Genomic DNA, 26,774 nt, shown 5'->3' with positions numbered 1-26,774 from the left:
ACATAAAAACAAGTGAAAAGGTAAGAGAACTTATATTTTATTAATCATACGAAAATCCGACCAGGTTCGGGACTTCCATGCACCACCTGACCATAGACATGGTTGAACCAGATCTGTCTTTCATCCAGTCACCCCCGTGCCATATTCTAAGCATGAATGTGGGATCTCATAGAACAACCAATCCAAGAAAGATCAAGGGAATCCATAGGTTAAACCACCTCCAGCCTCATTAAACCATGATCACACAAAAACAGGTGCTCCAATCACAACTAAACCGAACTTGGAATGCCATCTGGAATCCATCACTATCCTTAAGGAATTTTCCATCTCCTTGTCTCTCAGGATTTACCGCAATCTAATCCCAGATCACTAGACCCTAAACTGAGACCAGTCTCTCAGGCTTTATTGTAATCCAAACCCTAGATCACTAGGCCTTAAACCGATACTTCTCTCTCAGGCTTTACCATGTATCCTGTCGAAACCGGTCAAGAGATCCCTAGGCCTTTGGTAATGAAACTTGAGACCACCTCCGCCCAAAATTCTGAAATCCATCTGGCAAACCAAAACTCAAAACTGAGATAAACATCCTAACATACCATGGCATCCAAAAAAAGGCAAGGCTAAGTTGAAATCCATTGTCATAACCCGACAAAACCATGCCACCGACAGCAAGAGAACCATACACCAACATGCAAACCCATGCATTTCCAAACCAGCTAGGAAATCACATACGAAAAAGGTTACCTGCAACTATTTCTATTGAAGCTGCATGATCCTTCTTTTCCTTCCTTAATCCTTGCTTTCCTTCCTTTCCCTTTTCTTTCTTTTCCTTCCTTGATCCAAATCTAGAGTGCTCCAAGAAAAATCTAATGACCAAGAGTGAGAGAGAGAGAGAGAGCTAGAATAATGAGAGAGCTCCAAACTTGAATTGACAAAAGGTTCCCAACTGATCCTCATAATACTTTTTATGAATGAGGCCTCCATTTTCTTCATTTTCCATTATTTTCCTTCATTTTCCTCCTCACATGCAACATGTGACCATTCACCTTACTTTTCTCCTAATTTCCTTTATTTCCATAAATAAATGTGCCAAAAATTCCTTTTTTCCTTTTCATGCCTTTGCCTTAGACTTTGTCAATTTTCCTTAGCAAAAACACACATCTAGTGATGCCCACTATGATATCTTTGCCCAACATTCAACTTGGAATAAGTGTCCCTTAACCGTGGTCTTATTTTTCCTTTATTAACTTTTATTACAGGGATTTTTTCACCTGGGTTATTACAGAACCCTCCCCCTTGGGGAACACCGTCCTTGATATTAAACCAAAATAAGGCACAAAACCATTGAAAATAAAACATATTTCCCATGGATCTTTATAACCTAGCTCGTTGCAGTATTTACAATGAAAGACCTGCTCAAAAGCAAAACATCATGACAACATGACAATATAACAACCATAATAACATGACACCCATACTGCTTATTGGAGCTTTATATCTTAGCTCATGGCGGTATTTACATCCATATACATATATACATATACCAAAACACCAGAAAAACATATGCCAAACATATACCAACATCAAACCAAAAATGCTTTGCCTCAACTAACAAATAATGAAGGATATAGGGCTCACACCTGATCTGCCATCTCCCATGTAGCTTCCTTAGGCCCAAAGTGATTCCACTGCACTTTAACTTGCTCTATGTCTTTTCTCCTGAGCATGAGATGTTTCTGCTACAATATGCATTGAGGCTTTGGCTGGAACTCTCCTTCTTACTCCACCTACAATATAGATCAATCAATAACATGATCAACATCCTTTATATAATTCTTAGGCAATGAAACATGGAAAACATCATGGAATTTCATTGTTGGAGGCAGTGCAAGTCGATATGCCACTAATTCAATCCTCTTAAGGATCTCGAAAGGCCTGCGATACCATGGTGCCATCTTGGCACATGAACCAATCCTCAAAGAGTTTTTCTTGGGCTTGATGTGCAAACACACATGCTCCCCAACCTGAAACTCCTTGAATACCATGTGTTGATCCGCATAAATCTTCTATATATCCTGTGATGCCTTTAAATTCTTCTTTATAAGCTGCATTTCCTGCTCCATGTCTGCCAACATATCATGTCCAATAAGTTCCCTATTTACTAGATCACTCCAACTAATGAGAGTGTTACAACTCCATCCATACAATTCTTCGAAAGGACTCATCCTCAATGACTCCTCGCTCATCAATATAAACCTCCTTCAAAGAAGATATTGCCTCCACATCTTCAATGCATGTATAATCATTGCTAGCTCAACATCATGCATCGGATAGTTCTACTCATGATCATCTAGTTTCTGCGATTTACAACACACTACCTGTCCTTATTGTGTGATAACTCCACCAAGTCATCTCTTGCAAGCATTTGTACACACTACAAACTCCTTGTCCAGATCCACAAACTTTAGCATTGGTGCATGTGTCAACAACTTCTTAAGCTGCTCAAAACTAGCCTCACATTCTTCTATCCATTCAAACTTATTACCTTTTCGTTGCAATGATGTGATAGGATATGAAATGCGTGAGAAGTTCTCGATGAACCTCCTGTAGTAACCTGCAAATCCCATAAATGATCTCACCTCATCCACATTCTTAGGAGCTTCCCACTCCATGATAGCCCTTATCTTCTCGGGATCCACTACTATGCCATCCTTGAAGACATCATGCCCCAAGTAATGTACCTCAGTATGAAAGAAGATTCACTGACTAAGTTTAGCATATAATTGATGCTCTCTTAGCAATTTCAACATTGCTTCTAAATGATCAGCATGTTCTTCTTCATTCTTAGAATATACCAATATGTCATCAATGAATACAACAACAAACTTGTTTAGATAAGGATGCAACACACTATTCATCAGACACATAAATGTAGTTGGAGCATTAGTCAAACCAAATGGAACAACAACAAAATCATAATGCCCATACTTGGTCTTGAACACAGTCTTGAATATATCCTCTTCCTTGATGCTTACTTGATAGTATCCTGATCTCAAGTCGATCTTAGAGAATAATGTTTCTCCCTTCAACTGATCAAACAAGTCATCAATCCTCGACAAAGGGTACATGTTCTTGATTGTTACCTTGTTCAATTGCTTATAGTCAATGCACAATCTAAGAGTACCATCTTTCATCTTTACGAACAACACCAGTGCACCCCAAGACGATACACTTGGCCTAATGTATCCATTGTCAAACATCTCCTTTAGCCATAATTTCAAATCTACCAACTCAGGTGTGCTCATCCTGTAAGGTGCTTTTGATGATGGAGCTGCCCCTGACATTAACTCAATAGAAAAGTCTACCTCCCTGTGAGGTGGAAACTCTGTAATGTCCTCAAGATATACATCCTGAAACTATTGCAAAATTGGGTACCTGCTTAACACATATGTATCCTAAACCTCCTTACCCTTGTCGCAAGAAATGTGTACTGCAAACATCACACAACCTTTTCTGCAACTATGCTTAGCCTGCATAGTGGTAACCATCCTCACTAATGTAGGCTTCTTATTCCCCTGCAAAGTCCTATTTTCTCCACTATCATCCACACACTCAATGTCCTTGTCGAAGCAATCCACTTTGGTCCTGTGAAGGTATAGCTAATCCATACCCAAAAGCACACTATACGATCTTAATGGAAATACATTCAAGTGTGCTGCGATAGGCATACCATTTAACTCAAATGCACAAGATCTTACCCAATGGTTAACTCGCTTCTTTGTACCTGTAGCCAACTGTACCAACCAAGATTATGCATGCAATTCTTTTCTCAAACCACACTTATCCACCAGGTCATGATTAATATAACTATAGTTAGATCCATGATCAATCAAAATAGAAACTGCTTGATCACAAATCTTACCATCCATCTTAATGATCGATGCATGATGATCTGCCTGCCTATTGTCCACAGCTTCATAGATCTGAGGAATGTTATGACCAACATCACCAACTGTATGCACCTCCTGAGCACTATAGATCTGGGATCTACCACCACTCTGACACTATGGACAATACATCTTATGATGATCCTTACCACATATCCAACATTGCAATGGTTCCTTACCACCGCCTCTAGCTTGTTTCTCTCCACGTCCCTTCTCAACTATATTAAACCTCTTGTAAGGAACTAAATGTTCTTTCTCACTTGCGTCTTGAGGTATCCCTCTCTTTGGTGACCATTTTCCTTTAGATTTCTCATTTCTTTCCAAGTCATGCTTAGGCTCAACTTTGCGCTTTGACTGCTCATAACAATGTTTCAACTTTCGGATGGCCTCCTCCAATGATCTAGGCTCATCAAACTCAATATGGTCTACGTATGCTACTAGCCATCCATTGATGAATCTTTGAACCTTTGCCTTCTCCTCCCTGGGGTAAAGCACACATCTCAACAACTCCAAAAATATAATAGTATACTCCTCATCTGTTATAGAACCCATCCGCAACTCATAAAACTCCTTAGGCCTGTCATCATAGTACCTCTCTGACATGTACTTCTTCTTGAAGAGCCTTTCAAACGCATGCCATGTCAAATCATCCTCATGTATACTTTTGAAATTATTCTTGTCTTCCCACCAAATATCTGCTTTACATTTGAGACTAAAAGTGGCTATCTTTGCTTTCATGTTTTATGAATAATCAGGAAATCAGAAGAATTTCTTCATACCAAGCAACCACACCTTTGCATCCTATGATTTCTTCATTTCTCCATTAAATTTAGGTGGCTCTGATTTCTTAAAATCATCTGGCAAGTATCCCCTATCACTCCTCCTGTAAGGATGATAACGATGATTATCATGATGCCTATCAGAGCCAAAATTGGAATAGTACTTGTGTCTATCACCTCTCCTATCTGGAGTGTCCAACAACCTGTCATCTCTAATTGTGTTAAATCTATTCGACCTATGTCTAATAGGATACCTATTGCCATATGCCCCATTAGTTCTATCCTCTTGTCCATGGTTGATCTGAAGTGGCCTCTCTCGCTGCAATTCTAACAAACTCTGAAGTAGTATCACATTCACCTCTTCTTTTTCTCTTCTGCCTGCATGATTTTGTCATTGTCTTCTTTGCAGCTCCTTATTTCTTCCTTCAGGCTTCTCAATGTGTCTTCCAAATTAGAAGAGTGCCCCACACCACGTTTCCCATCTGATGCATAGGGAGAATGTATTTAGTCTACCACCTTGCTAGCCATCTGATCTCTTTCCGACAAGGCATACTATGTCAACTAAACCAAATCACAATAAACCAACATACCTTAGCATAATTAGAGGAGGATACCTTGTCTGCAATATCATAAAATCAGTGTGATGCATGTATAATATAAACATAAAAACATATAGACATATATCAAATAAGCATATCAACGCATAAACATCATTCTAGTTAGGGTCTCGTCATCAATGCAAAGCCATATCAACAATGCATGCTATGACCTCATGCATGACAACAACCTATACTCCATTGTACACATTGCCACGTGCAACCATCAACATGCATAAGAAATGCCTAATCAACTACGCATACACATAGATGCATGTAGTCTAGCATAAGCGATCAATTCTTGTAATCAACCTAAAATACTGATACATTTAATCAAACAACCAAGAATGCAACCTAACGTACAAGGATGTAATCAAGTTGCATATAATCATATAACCAATCATATACTCCTGACAATGAATTCTAAAGAATCAACATGAAGTTACTCCTGACAACCTTATTACAATCATGATCAACATGATGCAATGCAATAAGCACCTAGAATTCAAGGGTAAGAGACACACATGCAACTGACGTGCATGCATGACCAACACATTCACCCAATGAGAGCGCAACCACACTCTGATACCAATCTGTAACACCCCCTCCTCCCAGGCCCACCCAAGAAACCGACCAGTTGGGGTAAACATGTGACAAGAGAGGTCACTATAAGGGATTCAACTTCCTTGGTGACCTTAAGGAAATGGAACCGATGGAACATATCAAACAAACCCATCCACATCAAAAACACACTCTCAGGAGACATGTCAGCCAATCAGATATCTTGTCCCTGAGTCACACTGATGATTTAAGCCTTTTAACCCCTGGTCACTCTCATGCAATAGGAAAGACAATGTCCAGAAGCCAAAGCCACTCTCATAGGCCTATGTGCCAGCGTCCCTAGACTCTCTTCAACAGACCTATGCCAGCTTCCCTAAGATTTGAGCCACTTTTCTAGCCCATAATCTCGGCCGCTGCCCAGAACTTGTTACAACCTCCACAATCCATAAAAGACATGATGACAAGATAAACAAATCAAAAATCAACCTCATAACTAAGCTTGAGCATCCCAAACCGAGACTGATGTTTTGTCAAACACTTGGCATCAATGCAACCTACAGGTCTAGGATACAAGACAGAGCATAAATGAGTGAAAGAACTTATGAAACATAACTAGAAGGATCACCACCTTCTCCATTTAACTATTATATCATCAATTAGGTCTTGCACCCATCCATTTAACAATTACAAGTAAATACATGAAATAACCATGACATGAACTAGTCATATAACCATGCTTATAACCAGCGTAAAACCATACAAATATTAGAGATATGACAACCATTAAATCCACATATAAGCAAGTGAAAAAAGTAAGAGAACTTATCTTTTATTAATCATAGGAAAATCCGACCAGGTTCGGGACTTCCAAGTACCACTCGGCCATAGACATGGCTGAACCAAATCTCCCTTTCAACCAGTCACCCCTATGACATATTCCAATCATGAATGTGGGATCTCATAGAATAACCAAGCCAAGAACAATCAAGGGAATCCAGAGGTTAAACCACCTCCACCCTCATCAAACCGTGATCACACCAAAATTGGTGCTCCGATAACAACCGAACTGAACTTGGAATTCCATCCGAAATCCATCACTATCCTTGAGGAATTTTTTGTCTCCGTGTCTCTCAGGATTTACTGCAATCCAATCCCAGATCACTAGGCCCTAAACTGAGACTAGTCCCTTAGGCTTTACCGCAATCCAAGCCTGGATCACTAGGCCATAAACCGAGACTTCTCCCTCAGGCTTTACCATGTATCTCGCCAAAACCGGTCAAGGGATTCCTAAGCCTTTCGGAATGAAACTTGAGATCACATCCACCGAAGATTCTGAAATCCATCTGGCAAACCAAAGCTCAAAACCGAGATAAACATCCCAACATACCATGGCATCTGAAAAAAGTCAAGGTTAGGCTGAAAACCACTTCCATAACCCAACAAAACCATGCCACCGACAACAAGATAACCATACACCAACATGCAAATCCATGCATGTCCAAACCATTTAGGAAACCACATATGCAAAAGGTTACTTGCAAGTATTCCTGCTAAAGCTGCTTGATCCTACTTTTCCTTCCTTAATCCTTTCTTTCCTTCCTTTCCCTTTGCTTTCTTTTCCTTCCTTGATCCAAAGCTAGAGTTCTCCAAGAAAAATCTAAGTGACCAAGAGTGAGAAAGTGGTCAGGTGCTCAAAATTAGGCTCAAAACTCAAAGTGGCAAAATCTTGATAAAGTTAGCTTCAGATCGAAGTGCTTGTCATCCTGATTCCAACGATGCAAATGACACTTGAATCTATGCTCATATGAAGAAGTTAGAGCAAGTCAAAGTTCAAGTTTGACTTGGACAGATGGCAGGAGAAGATGAAATGGCAGACTCTTCAGTGAATGGGGAAGCACCAAGTGGTAGGCTTCCATTGGCCCCGCATTTCACAAATCACATATCGCAGGCGGGTCAACGTTAAAGAATCAGCCCTAGAACAAGCCAGGGTGCGATGCGATAATCACAATCGCACATCCCAAAAGGGAAGTACTACAAAAATCGACCCCTAATGTACCGGATTGTGATGCGATAATCACAATTACAGATAGCATAGTGAAGAGTCTCGTATATATATGTTACCCCCTGACTCCGTTGATTGTGATTTGTGATGGATCCTGGATGCGATTGTTGGAAATAATACTGACAGGGGGGGTGAATCAGTATTATCAAATTCTTTTCAATATACCTTCCAGATTTATACTTTAATTTATTCTTCAAATATTGATAATTAATTTGTATGTTAGTGCCATATAATAATGAACAAGAACAAGAAAAATAGATAGGCACACCAAGGAACACCAGATATAAGGTGGAAACCCAATGTGGGTGAAAACCACCTGCTGCAATATGTCTCTATCTTCTTTCAATTAGAAACTTCTTTTACAAGGATTTTGTATTGCTGCAGTCCTTTACCAGTACGCAGGCTGCAACCTGCAGAGAGCTACAACTCTCTCTCGTTTTCCAGTCTCTCCTGGAAGGGAGCTACAACCCCCTTTGCTCTTTTACTTCTTTAAGGACCTAGATCCAAGAAGATCAAATAATCATCAAGTACATGCAAATCACCCAATCTCCTTATACAATCAACCAATGAATCACCCAACTTCTTAGAATGTTGTAAACAGAAAAGTACTACCAGAAATCTAAACCCAGAACACTGTAGCAATAGATAAAAGACAGCCAAAAATTGTTTCAAGATAGGTCCGCAACTTCACCAATAGTGACCTGCGAATACCCGCAGCTCTTCTGTGTCTAAACTGCGCAAATCCGCACCTGGTCGGTATACTGCTCTACGTATCTCCACACCACTCGTTTTGCTTCCTTGCATACCTCTGGTCAGATCCGCACCTGCACTGCCTGTCTGACAGGGTACCTCCGCAACTTGTTCTTCTATTTCCCTGCGTACCTCCACAGTGTGCCTTCTTCTGCATTGCGTACCTCGCACTGCGCCTTATGCTGCGGTGCGTACCCTCGCACTGCGCCTTCTCCTGCGCTGCGTAACCCCGCACTCACGTCGTGGATCGCCTGCGAACCTCTGATTAGGGCCAAATTAACAGTCTTCCAATGTGCCACAGACAGTCAGATCCACAGATCTGATCATGCGCCCGAGAGATCACGACTTATCAATAGATTCACCTTAATTTTTCTCCTTGATTTAGATCTAGCTTTTAAAACCAATCACCAAAAATTTCAGATCTTAAGATATTCAAATTTCACAAGTGTCTAGCCAAGTGATCTCCTTTCCTTTTTATAGGCAAGCCCTTATTCAAACCATGGGACAAAACCATCGAAAACCAATACAAGGGATCCAAACAGGGGTTCAAATAATTTAGATCCTATACCACGGGCCAAAACCATAGGATCAAGAACGAAGGGCTAAATACCAAGGACCAAACATAAGAAACCCCACGTGAGCGTGCTTCTCTGCATTGGAGTGAGTGAACTGGGGGACCGCACCTTATGAACGGATAACCTGCGGGTATATCCGCACTTCCTGGACGGCGAACCTGCGGGTCCGCACCTTTTGAACGATGCACCTGCAAACCTCTTATTTTTCATCATTTTGAGAGCTTGAAACAGAGTTTTTCCACTTGAGTGAGTTGCCATCAAGTACAACACATGTACCAGAGAGCCAAACCAGAATCATAATGCCAACAATCTCCCCATTTGGACTTGATGGCAACCTCAAGATCCTCAACATCATTCTCCCCCTTTGACATCAAGGGCAAAGGGTTATGCTCCCCCTGAGAACATGCTTAGGCCTTTGCTTTGCTGATGATGCTCCCCCTGACTAAAGATCAGATTTGCAAAAGAGAAAAAAAATTCTTCAAGAACCATAATCCACCATACACCATAGATGACCGTGAAAGAGATAGAGACATATTGCAGCAATATTCATATCAGCATCCATGTTCTCCTTCTGTACTTCCTCCAAGATCTTCTACCATAATGCCAACAATGCATTATTAGAAGAATATATGCTCCCCCTGAACCTGTGCCATTCGATCTTCGACCAATCCGCAACCCAGCAAATGTACGCGTATACCCCATATGAAACTTGCGTACAACCAACAATCTCTGAAACATATGAGATTCAACAACAGGATGATGCATCAACAACCCCCAGCTTTTGCCTGAGGTATTCAAAGGTCTCCCTGGGCAATGGCTTGGTGAGTATATCAGCAACTTGTTCCTTAGAAGGAACATACTCCAACTTGACCTTTTGTTCAAGCACTTGTTCCCGGAGAAAGTGATACTTGATCGGTATGTGCTTTGTCTTTGAATGCATGACTGGTTCTTTGAAATGCTGATTGCACTTGTATTATCACATAAGATGGAGATAGGTGGAGTACAAGTGATCTGAAAATCCTGCAAGGTCTGCATCATCCAAAGGAGTTGAGTGCAGCAAGATGCAGCAGCCACATATTCCGCTTCAGCTGTAGATAAAGCAATCGAACTCTATTTCTTGCTAAACCAAGATACTAATCTGGAACCCATAAAGAATGCACCACCACTTGTGCTCTTCCTGTCATCCACGCTTCCGGCCCAATCTGCATCTGTATAAGCATGAAGTGTGAGATCTGTATCTCTAGGATACCATAAGCCATAGTTTTGAGTTCCTTGAAGGTACTTGAAAATTCTCTTCACTGCCTGAAGATGAGTTTCCTTTGGATTTGCCTGAAATCTTCCAACTATTCCCACTGCATGCATGAAGTTTGGTCGGGTACCTGTCAAATAAAGTAGACTTCCAATCATAGATCTGTAGGTTGGTTGATGCACTGCTGTTGATTCATCATTTGCACTGAGGCTACATCCTGTGACCATGGGGGTACATACTGGTTTTGCATCTTCCATGCCATATTTCTTCAAAATCTGCTTGAGATACTTGGTTTGAGACAAGAAGATCCCGCCTTCATTTTGTTGGATTTGCAATCCAAGAAAATATGTCAATTCTCCAAGAAAATACTTTTCGAATTCTTTCTGCATCACCAAGGCAAAGCTTTGACTCATAGCTTCTTCATTGCTACCAAAGATAATATCATCTACATACACAACAAGTATTAGCAATTTGTCATTTTCAATTTTTATATAAAGATTGCTACCTGTTGTTCCCTTTGAAAAACCTTGTTGATGAAGATATTTGTCCAAACAGTAGTACCAAGCCCTTGGAGCCTGTTTAATACCATACAGAGCCTTTTTTAGTCTGCATACAAGATTTGGATCATTCCCAAGGATGAACCCATCTGGTTGCTCAATGTACACTTCTTCTTCTAAGTCTCCATTCAGAAAGGTTGATTTTACGTCCATTTGAAATACTTTGAACTTCTGAAAGCTTGAGAGAGCAAGGAACATTCGGATGGCCTCAAGTCTAGCAATGGGAGAAAAATTCTCTTCAAAGTCTATTCCTTCTTGTTGAGCATACCCTTTACAAACAAGTCTGGCCTTGTTTCTAATTACTTCCCCATTTTCATTCAACTTATTTTTGAAGATTCATTTTGTCCCTATGACATTCTTATCTTTTGGTCTAGGAACCAACTACCAAGTGTTGTTCTTTTCGATCTGCTCAAGTTCTTCATCCATTGCCTTGACCCAGCATTCATCTTTGCATGCCTCTCTTACATTTTGTGGTTCAGTGGAGGAGAGTAATGCCAAATAGCTTGAGGCTTCTGCAATTTTTCTTCTTGTTTGTACACCTGCCTATTTCTGCCCCAAAATCTGAGATTCTGGATGATTCTTCTAAACGTACCTGGATGGAGTCTTCTCTTCTATCCTTATCTGTTCCTCTAGTGCCTCTTGAGGTTCTTCTTCATCATCAATCTGGTTTGGAGAGTAGTCTTTTCATCCTCTTTGATATTTTCATAATTTACTTGCCTAGGAATGTATCCTTTTTCATCAACTACTACATCAATGCTGTCAACAATTCTTCCAAGTCTTTTATTGTAACACTTATATGCTTTGCTGTGGGGAGAATAACCAAGGAGAATGCCTTCATCTGCTCTAGGTTCAAGTTTTCCAAGTTGTTCATCATTATTCTTAATATAGCATTTGCTTCCAAAAATTTTGAAATGCTTTACCGAAGGAGTCTCACCATACCAGAGCTCATGAGGAGTTTGAGTGTTGTTCACTCAGACATTTGTTTTGTTGAGAATAACAACCGCAACAAAAGCAGCTTCACCCCAGAAGGTTGCGGGAGTCCCAGACTCATCAAGCATAGCACGAGCCATTTTTTGGACCGTTATGTTCATCCTTTCCACCACTCCATTTTGCTGAGGAGTCTTAGCTGTAGAGAATTCCCTTCTTATTCCATGTTCTTCACAGAAATCGAAAAATTCATTTGAGGTAAACTCCCCACCTCTGTCGAACCTGAGGCACTTAATTTTGTGATCTGATTCGTTTTCAGCCAAGGCTTTGAAAGATTTGAGTTTTTCGAATGCTTCGTCCTTGTGTTTCATAAGTTCCAACCAAACCATCCTGCAGAAGTCGTCAATGAATAATATAAAGTATTCTTCTCCTCGAGGTGACCTTGTCCTAAATGGACCACATACATCTGTATGGACTAGTTCAAGAGGCCTGTTGGATGATCCTTCCTTCTCAGGGAAGTTTGTTCTGGTTTGCTTACCAAACTGACATGATTTGCATATGGTGTTGTCTGGAATTTTGATATCTGGAAGACCACGAATTGCCTAGTATTTGCATGCTTTCCTTATTTGTGAAAAGCTTAGATGCCCCAACCTTCGGTGCCATAACCAATGTTCATCATCTTTGCTCAAATAGCATTGTTGTTGTCCTTCTTCAAATATGTATAGATTATTTGGAGTTCTTCTGCCTTTGATCACTGTTTTTCCTGTATCAAGATCACGAACACTACATCCATTTGATCAAAATATTACCTTTGTTCCTTGATCGCACATCTGACTGACACTTAGTAGGCTATGCTTCAAGCCATCAACATACAAAACATTTCCAACTTTGACCTTTTCTTTCAACTAAGCAGTGCCTTTTCCTTTTATGGCTGCAGGGGTATCATTTCCAAAAGAAACTTTCTTTCCCTTTTATAAAGCAGTATATGATTCAATTTTTTCTTTATCACCTGTCATATGCTTCGAACATCCGCTGTCGATGTACCATAGATTTTCTTGTCCTTCTGCATAAAATGCTATCCCACATCTTTCTGTTTGTGGTTCCTTTATTCTCCATGTTCTGGTGCTTGAGGCTTGTTCCTTTGTCTGCCGAAACTTGCTCCTGCATTCAGAATCTTCATGACCGAAGTTATTACAAATAGAACATTCAATTTCATTTTCAAGGGCAGAAAAGTTGTTATAGGTCCTTTTCGTAATCCCAGTCATACTTCTTTGTTTTTGAGCTTCTCTAGTCATGATTGTCTTATAAGCAACACATTGAGCTGCTTTGTGACCAAAGTTATGGCAAGAGAAACATTGGCCATTGAAGAAACTTCTGCGATTATCAAATCTACCAGCCAAATGATTGTAATTTCTATTGTCATCCATTCTTGAAGCAAATTGAGAAGTTTTTACCTGTGGCTGGTTGTAGCTTTTGTTCACCCTTAAGATGGATTGCCCCTGGTTTACCTGGTAGTCTTTGTTTGTTCTTGATGTAATTCGTCCCTGCCTTACCTGTTGATCTCCATTGGGCTTTTGCTCATTCCTCCTTGCTGCATCAAGATAACTCTTTGAAGTGGATGCTTGAGATGTTTCTCCATTATAACCCAGACCTGTCTTGATTAGTGGAGAACGTTGTACATTGATAATCTCATCCAGAGTTTCAGATCTTTTAACAAATTTAAGATTAAGAGCCTTTGTTTTCTCAATTTCTTTTCTAAGGCCAACAATTTCACATTCTAGCTTCTCAAGAGATTTTTCCTTTTCATCAAATTGGAATTGTAGAGTATCAATGATCATATCTTTTTCTTCTAAACATATTTTGAGTCGAGAAATCTCTTCATAAAAACCATCTACATCTATAGCGTCCATGTAATCATCATCTTCGAAGGCCATTAAAAGTTTATAATCATTACCTCGTTCATCTGCGTCACTATTTGATAGGCCATCACTATCTTCATGAGTGTAGTAACTTTTCTTAGTTGCATTCTGTTTCTTGTTCCATCTAAAAAATTCCTTCCCTTTGCCAATCTTATCCTTATGAGTACATTTGGAAGCATAGTGACCGACTCTTCCACAAGCAAAGCATTTGAAAGGTAACTTACCTTGGAAACGACCAGTACCCCGTTGAAGATTTCTGACAAAATTTGATTCTTCATATTCTTCTGACACGTGTCCTGACTCATAGTACTCGCCTTTGCCTGAAGCCTTGAAGGTAGCTTCTCTCCTGTCTGATGGACCTCCTTTCCTCATTCCATAAGCAGTTAGAATTTCGTGCAGCTGTGACATTTTAAGGCTTTGTAGATTCTCTTTTTCTTCTATTGCAGAAACTTTAGATTCAAACCTAGGGGACAAAGATCTTAGAACTTTCTCAACCACAACAGCCTCTTTTATTTCTTCACCCAAATTTTTCATACAATTAACAATCTCATCTACACGAAGAAAATAGTTAGCCACACTTTCATCATTATACATCCTGAGATTTTCATACTGAATCCTGAGGGTTTGAAGTTTTGCTCGTTTTACCTGATCATCTCCTTCATAGCTCAGAACAACCTTGTCCCATATCTCTTTTGCGAATTTACACTGCATTACCTTGACAAATTCTGATTGAGATAGGCATCCTAGTAGAGTATTGACCGCCTTTGCATTTGTTTCATATTTCTTCTTCTCATCCGGATCTGTAGGAGTTGCTGATGGAAAAGTATACCATGTATCTATGATATCCCGACTTCTGTACCAAGAGATTGAAGATAGGCAGTAACTCTTACCTTCCAATAAACGAAGTTTGTCCCATCAAAAATTAGTGGCCTGATTGATGCTTCCCTCTCGTAGTTGCTCATGATGAAAGATCTTTCTTCAAGCGATCAAGCTTCTTCTAAAGAACCTGCTCTGACACCAACTGTTGGAAATAATACTGGGGGGGTGAATCAGTATTATCAAATTCTTTTCAATATACCTTCCAGATTTATACTTTAATTTATTCTTCAGATATTGATCATTAATTTGTATGTTAGTGCCATATAATAATGAACAAGAACAAGAAAAATAGATAGGCACACCAAGGAACACCAGATATAAGGTGGAAACCCAATGTGGGTGACAACCACCTGTTGCAATATGTCTCTATCTTCTTTCAATTAGAAACTTCTTAACAAGGATTTTGTACTAGTGCAGTCCTTTACCAGTACGCAGGCTGCAACCTGCAGATAGCTACAACTCTCTCTCGTTTTCCAATCTCTCATGGAAGGGAGCTACAACCCCCTTTGCTCTTTTACTTCTTTAAGGACCACGTTTCATTAATTTTCAAACTAGATCCAAGAAGATCAAATAATCATCAAGTACATGCAAATCACCCAATCTCCTTATACAATCAACCAATGAATCACCCAACTTCTTAGAATGCTGTAAACAGAAAAGTACTACCAGAAATCTAAACCTAGAACACTGTAGCAATAGATAAAAGACAGCCAACAATTGTTTCAAGATAGGTCCACAACTTCACCAATAGTGGCCTGCGAATACCCGCAGCTCTTCTGTGTCTAAACTGCGCAGATCCGCACTTGGTCGGTATACTGCTCTGCGTATCTCCGCACCACTCGTTATGCTTCCCTGCGTACCTCTGCTCATATCCGCACCTGCATTGTACGTCTGACAGGGTACCTCCGCAACTTATTCTTCTGTTTCCCTGCGTACCTCCACACTGTGCCTTCTTCTGCATCGCGTACCTCGCACTGCGCCTTCTGCTGCGCTGCGTACCCCCGCACTGCGCCTTCTCCTGCACTGCGTACCCCCACACTCACGCCGTGGATCGCATGCGAACCTCTGATTAGGGCCAAATTAACAGTCTTCCAATGTGCCACAGACAGTCAGATCCACAGATCTGATCATGCGCCCGAGAGATCACGACTTATCAATAGATTCACCTTAAGTTTTCTCCTTGATTTAGATCTAGCTTTTAAAACCAATCACCAAAAATTTCAGATCTTAAGATATTCAAATTTCACAAGTGTCTAGCCAAGTGATCTCCTTTCCTTTTTATAGGCAAGCCCTTATTCAAACCATGGGACAAAACCATCGAAAACCAATACAAGGGATCCAAACAGGGGTTCAAATAATTTAGATCCTATACCACGGGCCAAAACCATAGGATCAAGAACGACGGGCTAAATACCAAGGACCAAACATAAGAAACCCCACGTGAGCACGCTTCTCTGCATTGGAGTGAGTGAACTGGGGGACCGCACCTTATGAACGGATAACCTGCGGGTATATCCGCACTCCCTGGACGGCGAACCTGCGGGTCCGCACCTTTTGAACGATGCACCTGGGAACCTCTTATTTTTCATCATTTTGAGAGCTTGAAACAGAGTTTTGCCACTTGAGTGAGTTGCCATCAAGTACAACACATGTACTAGAGAGCCAAACCAGAATCATAATGCCAACAGCGATAAGATTATGGGTTTCAGTTGATAGTTTCGTTGGGTCCGTCGTTTATCGCTCACATATCTCCCATGTCGCGTTCATAAAACCATTAGACCCGTTGGTTCTTGTTGATTACGATTTCCGATGAATTTGTCGGTGTTGATAGCTTTTCTTCGCCGTGTGGAGATTTTTTCACCCAGTTAACACTTTTTGGAGCAAAATTGTAGGATCATGCCGGAAATGGTGCAATTTGTGGAGTGAACATTGGAAAAACTAGGAGAGGCCATAACTTCTTCAGTTTTCCACCAAATTGGATGCAAAAGGAGGCTAGATAGCCATTTTTGGATAGTCTGGACTCATTGGAGTAGGTTTCAGAAGCATTTGAGCATTTTAAACACATCCTTTTACACTTTTGAGCATAATAGAGAGGCCCAAGCCAATGGAAGCAGGACCAAGGAGACGTAGCCCAAGAGGGGTGAAATCCTTTATCATGTTCATGTTGTAATGTGTTCTTGATGATGTTCTGTACATGTTTATGATGCTATTTAGTCTCTTATTTATGTTTAATTTCTCATAAAATCAACATAAAAACTCATTTTTCACTTGCAAAAACTCATAAATCCTTAAGCACAATGAAAACATTTTGTTTCTAATCTCAGGAGGATCATAACACAACAATCTAATATTCTAAATCAGATCATTTTCGTATCAGAGCTCTAGGTTTGATTTGTGAAAGAAGGTTTTAATTGTTTGCAAGTTTATGTCATGCTTACAAGGTTAAAAATCAAAAGAGGAGAAGGGAAGCTGGTTGGAAGCCCTGAAGTTGGGTGAAGGGGAAGGAGAGAAAGGTTGCCACAATCTCCAATACCAATTCAGCCTCGAGTTGCAGTTGAGACTCCAAAGATCATGTATCATGAAGGAGAACCTACAAACATGATAGAAGATGAAAAGGCCTTAAAAAATGTTTTCTTTGATATGAAGATATGGTAAAGGTCTTCTATGAAGAGAGGAATACTAGGTTAGGGGAAAGTTCCAAACCTCCCAAAGGAGAAAGATCTTCAGGAGGAGGTAATGGAAATAGAAACAAACCTCCACCCTCTCCACCATCTTCTTCATCTTCTTCTTCACAAGCATCTTCACCCTCTTCCACTAACACAACCCTTACTTGTACTCATCATCATACTTCAAAAGGAACTGGTAAATCACCTTTTTTTTAACTTGATGTTAAATTTGAGATGCCCATGTATAATGGTGAAGTGAATGCATAGAAGCTTGATAATTGGATTCATCATTTGGATATCTATTGAAGGATTCAAAACCTTCAAGAGGATGACATAAAGATTCAGTTATCTTCCTTAAGAATGGAGGGTGCAACACTAGTATGGTGGGAATCAAAGACCCAAGAGGAGATTAAAAAACATAGTAGGATCTCAATTTCTTGAAATGATTTCATTGTTGCAATCAAAAGACAATTCTACCCTCTAGCTTATATGCAGAAAGCCATCATGAATTCCTAGAACTTTAGACAACTAAAAGGTCAAAATGTGCAAGATTACACCCAAGAATTCAGAAAAACATCTTTGATGTTAGGTGTAGATTTTAAATCATAGGACACATTGCTGAAGTACATATGGGGTTCACACAGTTACCTTAGGCATACTATCTTAATGTTTAATCCCAATAATCTAGATGATGTGTGTGTGCAAGCCACTCAATATCTTGAAGCAAGAGGGAAAAACACCCCAGAAGAAGGTAGTAAAAAGGCATTTAAGAGTAAAGGAAATGAAAAGGATTTCAAAGGGAAGGAAATGAAAAATGCGTCTATCAAAAAAGGAGAGAAAGTTACATGCAAACATTGTTCCAGGGAGGGTCACAATGAAGTTCATTGTTGGAAGCTTCATCCTAAAATGAGACCAAAGAGAAACAACAACAAGGGAAAACAAAAGATAACTGCAACCACTCAACAGGATTTGGGATCCAATTTGGGTGATGAAACTAAAATCACATCCATGAGGTTAAAAGGAAAAGAATCCATTTCTAGCACTAGTTCTTCAAACTCACAAAATGAAATTTCAAACAAAAAGAGGAGAATATAACTTTTTCACATAAGGGTGATCTCAAAACATAACAAGATTGATACGCTTTTCAATAGTTGCTCTCAAGCCAATATTATCTCGGAAAACATTGTCAAAAGTTTAAACTTGGAAATCGTTCCACATCATAAACCATATCCACTTGGATGGGTGTGTGACAATGCATAATTGCAAGTTACTAGAAAGTGTAAATTGAAATTCGCCATGACTGCAAATTTCATAGATGAAGTGGAGCTTGATGTTGTGTCGTTAAATATTTGTGGCATAGTTTTGGGCAGCGTGTACCTTTATGATAGAAAAGCTATTTTCCATAGACATGAAAACAAATATCATTTATTCAAATATGGAGTAGAATATATTGTGAGAGCTCATAGCAAGAAAATAAATATTTCCTTGTTAATGCAAGGCAGATGAAAAGACTACTGAATTCGAGCAAGACTTTTGCGCTTCTAATGATCAAACCAAAGAATGATGTTGACAATGAAGCTTTTAAAGGTTGTGATTCAAATTTGAAAATTGAATTGGTTGAAGTAGTTAACCAATATGATGAGATGTTTTAGGAACCAAAGGGATTACCTCCCAAGAGAGGAATCCAACATGAGATATAATTGCAGAATCCTAACATTGGTATGTACAGGATGTCAGTGATGGAAAGCACAAAAATTAAGAAGCAACTTCAAGAGTTGTTGATTAAAGGGATTAGACCATCTTCCTCGCCATGTGGTTCACTTATTGTCTTGGTGCCAAAGAAGGATGGAACATGGTGCATGTGTGTGGACTTTCGTGCATTGAACAAAATTACAGTAAAGAACCATTACCCACTGCCTAGAATAGATAATTTACTTGATAAATTGAAAGATGCAAAGTATTTTACTAAGTTGGACTTAAGAAGTGGCTACCATCAAATTAGAATAGTTGAAGGAGACATTTGGAAGATAGCATTCAAAACAAAACAAGGATTGTTTGAATGGATAGTTATGCCTTTTAGTTTATGTAATGCTCTCGCTACATTCATGCATGTGAGAATGATGTGTTGAAGCCATTTCTTGATGAGTTTGTCATAGTCTACTTATATGACATCTTAATTTTCAGTAAATCTCGTGATGAACATGTCATGCATGTAAGAAAATTACTTGATGTCTTGAAAAAAGAACAGTTGTATCTTAAGAAATCAAAGTGTGATTTTGGAAAAACTTCTTTAATTTACTTGGGTCATATTGTTGGAGGAGGTGAGTTGAAAATAGATCCCTCCAAGGTTGATGTCATTGTAAATTGGCCAAGGCTTTTTGAGCCCCAAAACTACCTCTCTTCCAAGCATTTTCTTAAACCCTTTCTCTTCTATTTTCCCATGTCAGTGCATCCTAAGCTATCAAAAGTTGTTACATGTTGATTTCAAGAGTATATTTGAGTGATTTTCAAATTATATCATTGTGTGTGCTATTTGATCTAGGTTTTGTTTATCAGCTACAGAATGTAGCCACTTTCCGTAGCTAACTGGCAATTCTGCAGCCATTTCCATTGTTTTATAGGTTACAGGTGTCAGGAGGAGGAATGAGACACATGGGCAGCTCAGGAATTTTCCACACATGGATGAGGTCCTATTCACTTAGCCAGATTCGGAAGGAAAGGTCCCGGTCAAAGGGAGGTCAACGGAGAATTCTATGCCAGCTAGAACTCTATTCTTGCACGTAAAAGAAGCCCGAAGCCGTTCCTGAACTCGTGGATTCGTTTTTGCCACCTGCATGCCATCTACATAACGCAATCCAACATCCACCTCGCATAGATTTACTGCTCATGGCAACCGGGAGGCTGAATCCTCGGATTTTGACCTGTTCACGTGTCTATCGTTGAAGAAATTCCTCTAAGATATAGTTATCCATTTTCTCTATAAATACAAGCGTTTGCAACGCAGATAGGACGTTCTGGATATTGTTGTTATAGTGTTATTTTGTTGTTCTGTAACCGAGAGACACATTACTCTATTTTTCATAATACAAACTCTGTTTTCACATGTCTGTTTGAGCGTATTTTGAAGTAACAGCATGCTAGTCCGAAGCTGTGTAGAGGGCCCCTGCGTAGTTGAGGTCCTTCTTTTGTTTTTTTATAGTTTTCATGTACATTTTCTCTCATTCGAATTGTGTATTTCTCATGTTTTGCTTATGATCTTAATCCTTTTAACCTTGTATATGTTTTTGCAGCTTGTCATATTTCTTACTAACATTCACAGGTGCATTTCAGAGTAGGTCCTTAACTCTAGTTATGCTCGAGCTTCTTAGTGTAATTTTTGCATCAAGTGGTGTTATTGAGACTTACTTCCTCTACTGAAACTCAGTTTTCAATTTCAGTTGTTTATGCTTTTACTTTGTGAGATTTTTTTACTGTTCAAGATAGTTTAGATGTCAGTTCTTTCATGCTATATGATGATATTTCCAGAGCCTTTAGCTTAACCCTGTTTTAGAAGTTAATTGGCGAAATATTGTGATTATAGATGAACTAATTGGCTTTGCTTTCATTAGTGTGCAACTAGATAATTTAGATGTCATTTATTTCATGCTATATGATGATATTTCCAGAGCCTTTAGCTTAACCTCATTTTAGAAATTAATTGGCGAAATGTTGTGATTATAGATGAAGTAATTGGCTTTGCTTTCATTAGTGTGAAATTAGATAATTTAGATGTCATTTCTTTCATGCCATATGATGATATTTCCGGAGCCTTTAGCTTAACCCCATTTTAGAAGTTAATTGGCAAAATTTTGTGATTATGGATGAAATCATTGACTGATCATTAGTTTCCAGTGTCTTTACTTTTTGGTTTAAGTTGCAACAGTTTATTAGATTTCAATTTTACAATTAGGATGAACAGCAGAGATAGTAATCTCATTTTCGGTACTTAATTTTTAGTTTGGTTTATATAGCTGCATATTCACACTCTCATTCAAGTTCTGATTTTGTAGACAGCATGTTTTAAGATCTCCTAAGTTCAAAGTTTGGAAATTATCACAAGAAGCAAGAGGATAAAACTTGTCTTCAACTCTACATCCACACTTGATCTTTAAAAGATATTCTTAAACTTTTTCTTTAACAACAGATTAGGATTTCCATTGCATTAAACCACTTTAGGAGACCAACAGAACAAAACCCCAAAACAAGATAAAACTGAAAACAGTGAGGTAAGAAAAGGGTTGTCTATACAGTGCACTACATTTCATCATTTTACGACTCCCAGATTGACAACTTATGTAGCAATTTAGGACATACTAAATTGACTAAACAAGGCCCAAGACAGTGACGGAGGTAAGAAGTTTTTTGGGAGCAACCCAATATTGGAGGAAATTCATTGCTAATTTTTCTCTTATAGTTGCTCATTTGCATGCGTTGACAAGTGTGAAAAAAAAAATCAGTGGGGAGACAAACAATAAAAGCCCTTTGATGCATTGAAGGAAAATATCAGTACAGCTCCAGTACGTGCACTTCCAGACTTGAGGCATTCATTTGAGATTCAGACTGATACTAGCGACTACGCCATGGGTGCAGTCCTCATGCAACATGGCAAGCCTATCTGTTTTCATTCGGAAACTTTTAATGGTGCAATGATTAACTATCCTAAATATGACAAGGAATTGTATGCATTAGTGCAAAGTGTGAAAAAATGGAAACACTACTTGATGGTTAAGGGAACAATCATTCACACTGATCATCAACCATTGCAATACTTGCAATCACAATCAAAGTTGTAGCAATCAAGGCACTTCCGATGGATGGGTTTTGTTCAACAATTCCACTTGGTAATCAGGTATAAGAAAGGTATCTATAATAAAGTTGTTGATATGCTTTCTAGGCCTACTTTTAGTGCAGCTACTTTACTCAAGCATAATTATATTTTACATGAAATTTATATTGAGAAATATGCATTAGATAATGACTTTCAAAATGTTTATGCAAGCTTGAGTCAAGGTAACCAAGTAGAGGAATTGGATTATCATTTGCATGATAACTTGTTGTACCATCTTGGAATGCTTTGTATTCCACAGGGAGAAAGAGTTAACATCATAAGGGAGGCACATAATTCTCTTATTGCTAGTCATTTTGGTGTAAGTAAGATAGTGGCACATCTACAGAGGTATTGTTATTGGCCTCGTATGCTTGAAAGTGTCTCATTTCATTAAAGGATATTCATTATGTGCAATCAGTAAGCCTAGCAATAGGAAGTTAGGATTGTACAAACAACTTCTGGTTCCTTCATGACCGTGGGAGAGTGTTTCTATGGATTTTGTAGGAGGTCTTCCATTGTCAAAAAGAGGTCGTGATTATTTCTATGTAGTTGTGGATAGGTTCAGCAAAATGTGTATTTTGATGCCATGTAAAAAGCAAGTTACAACTGAACAAACTGCTCAGTTATTCTTTTAGAATGTTTGGGTGCATTTTGGATTTCCCACATCCATTGTTAATGATTGAAATTCTTGCTTTGTTAGGAATTTTTTGTCAAGCTTGTCGGGATTCATGGACACCAAATTGAAAAAGAGTACAAATTTTCATCCACAAACAGATGGTCAAACATAAGTGGTGAATAGAATAGTGATACATCTTCTTCGTGGGTATTACAGCAAGCATCCTAAGTTGTGGGATGAACATTTTCACTATATTCAACATGCTTACAACCAAGACAAGCACTCTTCAACTCAAACTTCGCCATTTGAGGCATGCTTGGGATACTTACCTAAATCTCCTTTGCATTTTATTTTTGGAAAAGATGTTACTATTGAAGGTCATAGCAACATAGACAAAGCAAGAAAGTTCATTGAACAAATCCATTTAAACACCAAAAGGTTCAAGAACAGCTTGAGAAAAGCCAAGGCAAGTACAAATAAAAGCACGATAAGCATCGTCAATATCACAAGTTCCAAGTTGGTGATGAATTTTGGCTTCACATTAACAAAGAGAGGCGCCAAGGAGAAGGTAAAAAGCTAAAACGAATTAGATATGGTCCATTCAGAATTTTGGAAAGGATTGGTAACAATGCCTTCAAGTTGGATTTGCCTTCATATATGAAAGTTTATTTTGTTGTTAATTTTGAGAATTTAAAGTTGTATGAGCCTCCTTTGATTGAAGATCAAGGAGAGAATATTCAAATTCCATCTATTGAAGACTTTTCTCCAGAATTCCTTGATGAGCTACAACAAGACACTATACTTAACACAAGAACAAGGACATCAAAAAGGGTAAGTATCGATTATCTTCGGGTGGGGCTCAAGGGTACAAATCCTTTAAAAGCCAAATGGATAGAGGTTGGAAAGGTGATGGAATTGTACCCTCACCTTCTAGACAATTGAAAGTGATCCTTTGGGGTCCAAAATGCTTCCAGTGGAGAGGAGTGATCAGGTGCTCAAAATTAGGCTCAAAAATCAAAGTGGTAGAATCTCAATAAAATTAATTTCAGTTCGAAGTGCTCATCATCCTCATTCCAAGGGTGTGAACGAAACTCGAATCCGAGTTCATATGAAGAAGTTAGAGCAAGTCAGAGTTCAGGTTTGACTTGGACAAATGGCAGGAGAAGATGATGTGGCAAGACTCTTCAACGAATGGGGAAGTGCCAAGTGGCAGGCCTCCATTGGCTCCACATTTCACAAATCGCATAACGCAGGCGGGTTGTCGTTAAAGAATCAGTCCCAAAACAAGCCAGGGTGCGATGCAATAATCGCAATCGCACATCGCAGAAGGGAAGTACTACATAAATCAGCCCCTAGTGTATCGGGTTGCGATGCGATAATTGCAATCGCAGATACACAATGAAGATTCTCATGTATATATATATCTATATATATATATATATATATATATAGATGTTACCCCTTGAATTCACTGATTGTGATTTGCGATCGATCCTGGATGCGATAAGATTATGGGTTTCAGTTGATAGTTTTGTCGGGTCTATCATTTACCGCAATCACATATTGCCCATGTCGCATTCACAAACGATAAGACCCGCTAATTCTCACCGATTACGATTTTTAATGGATTTGTTGGTGTCGATAGCTTATGGCTGCCGTATGGCAAAATTTTCTCCCAGTTAGTGCTTTTTGGAGCGAAATTGTAGGATCATGCCAGAAATGGTGCAATTTGTGGAGCGAATAGTGGGAAAACTAGGAGAGGTCATAACTTCTTTAGTTTTCCACCAAATTGGATGCAAAAGGAGGCTAGATTGCCATTTTTGAACATTTTTGACTCATTGGAGTAGGTTTTAGAAGCATTTGAACATTATAAACACATATTTTTACACTTTTGAGCATAATAGAGAGACCCAAGCCATTGAAAGCTGGACCAAGGAGACGTAGCCTAGGAGGGGTGAACTCCTTTATCATGTTCCTGTTGTAATGTGTTTTTGATGATGTTTTCTACATGTTTATGTTGTTGTTTAGTCTCTTGTTTATGTTTAATTTCTCATAAAATTAACATAAAAACTCATTTTTCACTTGCAAAAATTCATGAATTCTTAAGCATAATGAAAGAATTTTGTTTCTAATATGAGGAGGATCTTAGAACATCAATCTCATATTCTAAATCAAATCAGAGAGAGAGAGAGAGAGAATAATGAGAGAGATCCAACTTGAACTGACAAAAGGTTACCAACTGATCCTCAGAAGCCTTTTTATGAATGAGGCCTCTATTTTCTTCATTTTCCTCCTCACATGCCACATGTGACCTTTCACCTTAATTTTCTCCTATTTTCCTTTATTTTCGTAAATAAATGTGCCAAAAATGCCTTTTTTTCCTTTTAATGTCTTTGCCAATTTTCCTTAGCTAAAACACGCATCCAGTGATGCCCACCAGGATATCTTTTCCCAACGTTCAGCTTGGAATAAGTGTCCCTTAACCGTGGTCTTATTTTGCATTTATGAACTTTTATTACATGGAATTTTCACCAAGGGTGTTACATTTAGACTATCTAAAATTGAAAATATCGGCAAGAATCAACTATCCTGAGCTCGATAAAAATCCATAGGATAGTGTCATAAAAGTGTAAATAGTATGGATTGATAGTAAATATCAACAAGGAAGTGATCTTGCTCAGTAAAGTTCTCTTTCTTTAACAATAAATTGTGTGAATTGTTTCCTGTAATTCTAGAATTTAGAACAAAGTTTTCTGTAAATTCTTGTAATTATAGGAATTTTTGAGCATGAATATTTTCAATTCCTATAATTTCAGAATTTAGAACGGAGTTTCATGTAAATTCCTTCAATTACAAGAATTTTTTAATTATTTTCAATTCCTATAATTTCAGAATTTAGAACGGAGTTTCCTGTAAATTCCTTCAATTACAGGAATTTTTTAACCTGAATACCTTCAATTATTTGTCCAAGCAAGGTTATTTTTAATCACTCTTGTCAGCGAATGCATCAAAGGAAAAATTTGCATCAGCATCAACTACAAAAACTTCAATCAACATCAACCAAGAGAACACTATCTCAGATTCCAACAACTGAAGTTCCATTTCCTGTAATGAAGTCTCAAATTCTTACAATTGAAATTCCACTTCCTATAATTAAGTCTAAGATTCCTGCAATTGAAGAACAATTTCCTGTAACATAAGCCTCAACAGAAAATGTCAACCTCAACAAGAAGTCTTTACTCTATTTTTGCATGTAAAAAATGAAGGTACTAAACAAGCTTATATTCAACACTCTTTATAAAAGGTAATGAAGTAAAATGGTTCATTTATATTTATTTATTAAATTGGAAAGATTTAAAAAATAATTGATTTTACCTAAAAAAATCCTATGTTATGTCTTTTTCATCATTATCCTATATGATATTCAAACCTATAATGTCACCTGCCCTTCTGCAAAATCATTACTTTTTAATGTCTAACACTGATAATCCAAACATTTCAAAGTCATAATTTTTAACCTCATCGTCTCTCATTTTTTTCAAAATCCACCACACAATTCGATAATTTTCTAAAATTATGATGTGATATTTGTACTATAATTACAAATATCACTATCGTTAAAAATCAATATTATTTCGAATTGTTTCATTTTATATTTTACAGTCATCCTGAATCTTGCAAGCCAAGTTCTCCTAATATGTTTCCTACATTGCCTACTAGGATTCAAATTGAACTTTCTTCCACATTTTTGACAAAGAAGTTAAATATGGCTACCATGGGGGTGGTGCAAATTGAACCCTGTGGTATAGAAATTTTGGAAAGGT

Source organism: Pinus tabuliformis, chromosome 3_2 (genome assembly GCF_031772625.1).
Source record: "Pinus tabuliformis cultivar Carrire ecotype Pingquan chromosome 3_2, CPIR1, whole genome shotgun sequence".
Classification (NCBI taxonomy): Eukaryota; Viridiplantae; Streptophyta; class Pinopsida; order Pinales; family Pinaceae; genus Pinus; species Pinus tabuliformis.
This window is presented reverse-complemented; position numbering follows the sequence as displayed.